Raw genomic sequence first — 8,621 nt, forward strand, 5'->3', positions numbered from 1 at the left:
TGTTCCGGTGTAAACTTAGTTTCCTATAATAACATGAGGGGAGAGGGAAAGAAAGGTGTGTAATAATAAATAATATCATTATAGCACTTACATAAGTGCTTCTGATTTTTGAAAATATTTTACAAATACTGGGCCCAGTCCTATAAGGTACTGAACATGCTTAGTTTCTGTTAACTTTAACAGAGCATATGGGACTCATTCTCCCCAGTCAGTCCCTCTCTTTTACATGGACAGGACACTAACAGTGTCTCTCTCCTGAGGAGGAAGGCATAAAAGAAGACTTGCCACTGCTGTAGCATCATTCCTCTGCCCCTATAGAATGATATGGAAGTCATTATGCATGGAGTTCCATGGAGATGGGACTCTGCAAAGTTTTGTGGGTAGGTTTGGTAATAGGAGGAGCCATTCTCTGCAGAATTTCCCACTCCCTAGGCACAGGGATGGGGCTGCCCAGAGGAGCTAAGAGGGAGTGATAGTATATAGCATCATCAGGAAACAGAAGCCTTTCTGTGGGACTGGGACTCCTTTCCCCATTGTTCCCAATACCAGGACTGGAAAGTCACTCTACCTGTTTCCTCTGTGCAGACTCCTCAACACCTCTATGCAAGAAACATCACAAGTTTCACAGACCCTTACACAAAACTAGTCCTCAACAGTGCTATGAGGTAGATAAGAATTATTATTGAAAGCAGTAGCAATTACTAGTATAGTGGAAAAATTAGTAGTAAAGGTGAAATCTAGCAGATTTCTTCTGACTGATTGACAAGGTTAACAACATGACAGTGAAGGTTTCAAAACTGGAAGTTGCTCTTGTAACATAGAAAGTCCATCTACTCTGCCATGCAAAGAAAGAAAAACGATAGCTGGCAGGCAGAATGCTGAGCCTAGGCTCTGCTCTGTGTTCAGTCTACAAGGGGGAGTATACAGTTTTGGAGACCTCCTCCTGTTTTGACTCACAGTTGAGAATATCCTGAATGATCCCTTGAAATATGTTAACTCCTTATGCTAAACAATCTGTTCCACCTTGTATTTAGCAGTGAGACTGAGTACATTTTCCAGACCTGAAGAAGAGCTCTGTATAAGCTCAAAAACTTGCGTCTCTCACCAACAGAAGTTGGTCCAATAAAATATATTACCTCACCCACATTCTCTCTCTAGTGTCCTGGGACCAACACAGCTACAACTATGCTGCATACAACTATATCATGTGTTCTTTTCAGCCAAAGGGAAATCCAAGAATAAGTCCCTTCTCTTCAGAACTACAGGATCTGAGTAGGCTAAGTGGGTTTTGGATTTATTTTTGTTTTGATAATTGAAGTGCATGATGTAATTTTTAAAAATACAAAATGCATTAGTCTGAATTTGAAAGAATTGAGAAGCTATTGTAATGAGTAATATCGAAATGCCTACACCCTAATATTAAAATAGAATTCAAGTACAATTATATTAAAATATAATTTCCAGTGCCTTAACCACAAGACCATCTTCTTTCCCTCCCTGAGGGGTATGGAAGGTTAAGGTGCTCAACTGAGATAAGAGAGATCTGGGGTCAGTTCTCACCTCTGCCAGAGACCTCTTGGGTGAATTAGATCAAGTCACTTAGGGCCAAATTCTACGAATACTTGCCCATGGGAGTAACCTTATTCATGCAAGTAGTCCCACTAATGTTAGTGTGACTAAAGATTTGCAAGATTGGGCCCTGAATCACTCTGTGCCTCAGTTCCTTGTCTGTCAGATGGGGATAACAGTACTTCCTTTTACTCACACTTTGTCTCTCTTGTCTGTTTAGACTCTAAATCCCTTGGGGCTGTCTCTTACTAGGTACACCTCTACCTCGATATAACGCGACTCGATACAACATGAATTTGGATATAACGCGGTAAAGCAGTGCTTCAGGGGGCTGCGCACTCCGGTGGATCAAAGCAAGTTCGATATAACGTGGTTTCACCTATAACGCGGTACGATTTTTTGGCTCCTGAGGACAGCATTATATCGAGGTAGAGGTGTATATGTACAGCACTCAGCACAAGAGGGATCCTATTTTGGTTGGGGTCTCTTGGTCCACTAGTTATACAAAATAAATACTTGAATTTTTTCTGAGACCCTTCAACTGTCCAACTTTGTAAAACTTTCAGAAAGGAAATCAAAGGGGCTCTACTCTCCAGTCTCATGATCAATATATTGGTCTGTGCCTGGACTCGCAGAAGTGTTGAAAGAGAGTGCAAGGCATCCCACCATTTCCTTGTGCTAATGTGCTCCCAGCTGGAGTCCCTGGCTTCCCAAAAAGGGTGGGAGGATGCTGGGCTGTCTGACTGTACAATAGAGCACATACTGTGCATGTCCTTTAAGCTGTGGTGCAGTGAGCATGCTCCCCCTATGTGCTCTGGGAGACATTGCGCTTCCTGGAGTTGCTTCTGCTGCAGTGACTCCATGCTGCCTCAATGGCTTAATATCACAATCCAACCCAATGTCTTTTTATTAGCACTACAAAGGGAAACTGAACTGAAATGTAGCATTGCCCAGCATCACACCTACTCTGTACAGACCTAACAAGTTCAATGTTTGTCTATACAGGAACGATTATAAAGAGGTCACCCAACCAGCTACTGACATGCCTGGATCAAGCAAATTCTGCTTGTAATGGATTGAATTTCATCATGAAATGGTGACCTGGTTATCTTTGGCAGAAATTCCCCTAATTTAACAGCTGTATTATTTCAATGCTTACATACAGATCAGAGTGCTGAAAGACCAACCAGGAATTAGAAGGGGGTGGGAGGAAATGAGGGGTGTGTGGTACTTATTCCTGTTTGTAATAGTCTGTATCCATGTCATTTAGTTTAATTACCTGAAGTAATTAAGTGAGGAGAAAGGGAAAATAAGTCATTAAACCAAACACATGGAGGTAGCAAGTCCATATGAGGAAAAGGCATCACTATAATAGCAAAGGTGGATTGGCAGGGGAGGCCAGAAGGATTCCTATGACGAACATAAGGGAAGAGACAAAGAAAACTGAGATGTTGGGACAAATATGGAGATAGTTATGACAGTTGTCAGTTCAGTGACAAATTATAGAGGTGATCTCAGCTCATTTGATCATAACAAAACAAATAAAAATCCCATTAATATAGATCATTAATCTTTGCTCTGTTATTGTATCCATTTGGCAACAGGGTAAGTTTAAATATCCTTGTCTGCTTTTCCTTTTTCTTAAGAGTTAATGATCTTTCTCCACAAGGTGGCAGAAAGACCACACAATCAACCAATAGTGGTTACAATCAACCTCTGACTGTCCCTGGAATAGTTATGTTAAAAATCGAACTAGACGTGTATTTAAAAAGATTTTAGAAATAAAATCTTCAAACTATTAATTCAATGTTAATTGACAAATGCAATCTAGCCCAGTGATTTTAACAAAGGTTGAGGGTGAAAAAGATCACAAGCAGCATGAGATTAAACTACTTAGTCATTTGGGGCCTAGTCACACAGTCTTCTTCCATTTGCAGTTTATTCAAATGTATTTTGCATAAATACTGACCAGTAATACCTTGACTATTTGAAGGGATACAGGGATATGAAAGGAACTTGGAAGGACATCAGAGTTTAATGTAAATAAAATAGGTCTGAGGGGCCATAATCTCACTTTGGATAAGATGAGTTTTTCAGATAATCAGGCTTTGATAATATATAAAATGAACTATTTCATGGCCACTTTGGATATGTATAAATTAAATATGAAGTTAACATTCCTTCACAAATTTTGCCTGGATTGACCATATCTTTATCTAGCTACCGCCAACTGTCAACAGATCCCAGAGGGAAGATAGGTCCTGCAAGTTGACTGAGTCTCGGATGGGACCTGCTGTAAACCCTTCCTCCCTACCTATAAATCTGAGACCACTGGGTGCTATTACATTGTAGTAGCTACTATGCCTAACTGCTTGTGAATCCTCACATGTAAGTAGTCCTCTCTGCTTTTGTACCAAAAGACCGGTTCAGCCAAGTGTGTACATCAGCTCCTGGCAAATGCCTCCTTTAGGATCTGAGGGAGGAGTAATTCCCACATGCTCCCATATGCAGCAAGCCAGAGGCTACGCACCCCACTCTTCTGCTAATCAGTTTAAGCCGAGGGGACAAAGGCAGCCTATCTAATGGGTGGAGCAGAACCTTGCCCAGTGACTATGGTAGCAGTTTGGGTAATGACAAGTATAGATCCAGGGATCCACTGGTGAAGCCAGAGTTAGGATCTAGGGGCCAAGCCAAGGGTTAGAACCAGAGTCAGAAGCCAAACCTAACCTGAAGGGTAAGCCAGAGTTGTAGTCAGGAGTCAGAAGCCAAAGTTGTAGTCAGTGACATAGCCAAGAGTGGGAACCAGAACAGACCAGGTACAGGCTAGGGCAGGAGCAGGAATGGGACTAGGAGCAAGCTGAAGCAGAAATGAGAGCAGGGTAAGCACATCGGCAAGCATGGTACATATTGAGCTGCTACTCTACTGCTGCTGCTGCAAGGCTCAAGTGGCAGACAGCTGGCTCCCCTGCACAAACACGAAGCACAACCATTTGGAGGGGGACTCATTGGACCCAGCTGAGCTTGCTGGGTTGCCTAGCAACCAGGCTAGGAGCCAGCTGTGTCCCTAACAATTAGCCCTTTTCACTGCACCTCAGTAAGGGTTCTCTCTCCCTGACCCCTGTCAACCTCGAACTTGTAACTACTCAGTAAGAAAGAGAAAAAAAAACTCAAGCAGAATTCAGGGGAAAAAAATGAGAATATAGAATTTAAAACCCCTGATGCAAGTACACGCCAAAAGGTGCTGGAACTAGGGGTCCTGCCATACTCCCTGGCTTGAAGTAGTAATAACCCAGCTACATGGTTTCCGCCTTCAGCACCCTCACTATAAACAATTGTTCCAGGACCACGGACACAGGCACAGCAGTGAACAAATGGAATAATAGAGGCTCCTACAATAATCATCTTGTCATACATCCCTCCAACTTGTGAAGCCATTCTTTAGACCAGCCCTCAAAACTTCTCATCTTCTGCTTTGAATGGGATGGTGAATAGGAGAAAAGACTTCACAGTAGAGGCAGTTTAAAATTTTTCCACAGAAACGTTTTCTAGCAAATAACAGCTTTTTGACACAATGAAAATTTTCAGAAAAAAAAGGAAAAAAACATTTTTGTGGAAAATGTCCATGTTTTTGTGGGAAAAAAAACATTTCTTGTAATGCTGGAAAATGTTCATGTTTAACTGAAAATTTTGAGCACAAGTGCAAGTTTTCTGTTGGTCAAATTTCTTCACAGGAGGAAACAATTACTTCCTCAACAACTGTACTGCACAGGCTCAGGACAGGGGAAGAAGCCAGGCCCTACTTACCCTGGCTTTTATAGTCACCATGGTGAGCAAATGTGGTGACAGTCAGCAATGTTATCAATCCTGCCCCCATAAAGATTAGGTAGCTAAGGAGGTTTGTTAGCATGCTCTTCTCTGTTGCGTAGGCTAATGGCAGTTGCAAGGCCAACACAATCTGACACGCATCCCTTCCATGTAGTGAGTGACAGGAGCCATGAAGCATCCCTACTCTCTCTCAGTCCCTCTCACACCACTCAGGCAAGCCAACCCCAGTTTAAGAGAATTAATTTGATTTAAAATAATCATATGTTTCAAACACTGAAGGAAACTTTACAAAAGGTTCTTTACTGGACTAGGGATTTTTAGTTAAAGTGGCAGGTTGTTCAAAGGTGATTTAGAAGAGTTTAATAAGAGTTTATACATGGGACCATGTTTCCACAGAGATAGAGTCCTACATGTGAAAGGAAGCTAACACATTGTATTGAAGATCTGAATTTACCCTGTGGATTAAGCTGAGGAAGGATGTTTTCGTAGTTAAAACACAGTACTAGGACTCAGGAGACATAGATTCAGTTCCCTGCTCCACTTTAGACTTCCTATGTGACCTGGGGCAAGTAACAATTTCTCTCACCTTAGTTCTTGATATGTAAAATGGGGATGAGAGTGTTTCATGTATCTCATTTGGTTAGCCTGTAGTTTCTTCAGTGCAGGGACTGACATTTACTGTTTGCATGAACAGCATTCAGCACAACAGGGCCCCAATCTTGGTTGGAATCTCTTGGTGCTACAATTATGCAAACAATAAATAAAATGCAAATTATGGACCAAATTGTTCCCTCTGCTACTAAGGAGGGAGGAAATAAAAGTCAGGTAGGCTCAGTCCAGGCTGCAGAATGGGGAGGGAGTGCTACTTATATGGCATTCCCCCCACCCTCTCCTTTTCTCTGCTCCCAAGGAAATGTACACCCATGGCTAGGGAAGGGATGGATCAGAGCAGAGACAGGTGTTCTCTGCTTATGAACTTCCCTCTACCCCATTTTAGGATGGTAGGCAAAAGTTTACACAGATGGAGTCAGTATTCACTTTTGGGTGGAGACCCTCCCTTCATTTAATATCCTAGTGCTACACCCCAAAGGTTGGTCCAGAAGCAGTGAGGAAAGACACAGAAGCATAGTTCTTATGCACTGATGCTGCCATGAGCTGGGATGAGGATGGCCAGAGCTGGGAGGGAGTGCAGAAGCACTGGGACTCCTCTTTTCCTTATCATAAAAACCTCCCTCATGTGCAGTCAAGTATATTACGATTGTCTAAATAAAGTGTGCCTACCTCAGAGGGGAAAATAGTTTTCTGTCTGAAATACAGAAGAGCCTTTTAAAACCCTAGAGCAGTTATTCCACTATATACTCATTTGCTGGGAATATTGTAAGAAAAAGGGGAAATTAAACTCCTCTAAGGAAATTTATGCCATTGCCCACAGAGACAAGAAAGAACTTCACCCAGGGTCAAATCCTGACGTCCTGACTCAGTCAAGCTCTAGTTGCCCTCAGATCACTGTCAGAGATGGAAAAGACCTATTAAGTCCATGTCACTGCAAGGACTCCCATAGAAGATGCATCAGATGTTAAGCTGATGGTACATATTTTCTTAGCCAAAAGACCAAGAAAAAAATTATCTTCTTCCCACATCCATCAACAGAAGCATTAACATATAACTGGTATAAAAAGATAAAGCAGTAACTAAGTCAGTAGACAAATCTACAGTGAAATTCCTCCCACAACATCTGTCCACCTACATTATTTGTGCTAACGCTACATCCCTACCTAAACTTTAAGAAACTGAAACTCTCAGCTTGGCAAATCTAAGATTTTATTTCACCCACTATACTTTTCTTTGTTGTGGCATAAAATGTTAACTACAATAAAACAACCATGCATCTAATTCAAGGCCTCCAGATGTCCAAAGCGCAAGTCAATTGAAAGGGAATCCATCCATATTAGGAAAGACTCTATTTTCAATCAATAAAGGTCAGCCGTACATTTTCTTAACCATGCTGTCAGTGTGATTTCTCGTGGCTTCATATATCACTCAAAAGCTTTTCATACTTAGGAGTGTGAGTAGTTTAGTCACTCTATACCTCCGTTTAGTTTTTGGCTGCTCCAGCGAAAATGCCAACAAGAATGCCAGATTTTATTATGACTTTTGTGATGTGGATATGTCTCTACTAGAAACTGCACTGAAACCACAGACTCATTTCACATACTGTAGGTCACTGAGCAGCTGCTACTAATGATTTTTGCTCACTAATGACCTAGGTTGTGTTTGAATCAGTGCCCTAGAGGTGAAAACTCTATATTCCATTACTAATCCCCTGAGTCATACAATCCCCTGACAATTTTTTTCTAGGTGGCATACCCAGTATCATTATTTATTGACATAAAAATAGCATACTTTGCAAGCATCCGTTAACTAACCACCAAAATGCAGCAGTAGGATAGCAACAACACTACACAACTATTTAGAGGCTGGAAGGGAAATGTACATTTATTTAGGTCAGCACAATATAATTGCTCCTAAAGTACCATGCCACGTATAGACATTTTTACTGCTGTGAAAAATGCCGTGGGACCTTTAATAACAGATGGGATAAGGACCTTAGTTATAAATATCATAATTAGATAATGTTCCAGTTTAAAAATAAAAAAAACATTTAACTGCTAACGCAGTTCTGTCAAGGAAATCTGCTTCTTCTGCTGAGGTCTTGTACGTGGTACCTGACACATTATGACTTCGCATCAGTGTCACACACTCACACCAGCGAGTGGTCAGTTAAGAAGCGTACCCACTCTCTTATGAAAGGATACAGTAGGTGCATTTTAGGATTTGTCTGAGAAAGGTATTAGGGGTTAGAAGTACTTGAGTGTATGTATGAGCTAGTGCTTTTCAAATCTGTGTAGACGCTTCCTACCTGCAGTGGTTAGCTTCAGAATCCAATGTTGCCATGAAAAAATAATATTGGTTTGGTTTTTCATCCATGCACCACACTGTTTTCACTTTCATCAAGACACAGCAAAAGTCTCAGAGGGGAATCATTCCCTAGGCTGCCTCAGCACTTCTGATCTTTGACCTCCACTGGAAATGGATTCCAGGCACACTCTTGTCTGACAAGTGAACCATGTAAAATCTTATAGATGAAGTAGGGAGGGGAGGTTGTGAAGGGGAAAGGGGTGTTGGGGTGTGTGTGTAGGTTTTTGTTTGTTTTTAATAAGCCCTAC

The sequence above is a fragment of the Mauremys reevesii genome, linkage group 4 (genome assembly GCF_016161935.1).
Source record: "Mauremys reevesii isolate NIE-2019 linkage group 4, ASM1616193v1, whole genome shotgun sequence".
NCBI lineage: Eukaryota > Metazoa > Chordata > Testudines > Geoemydidae > Mauremys > Mauremys reevesii.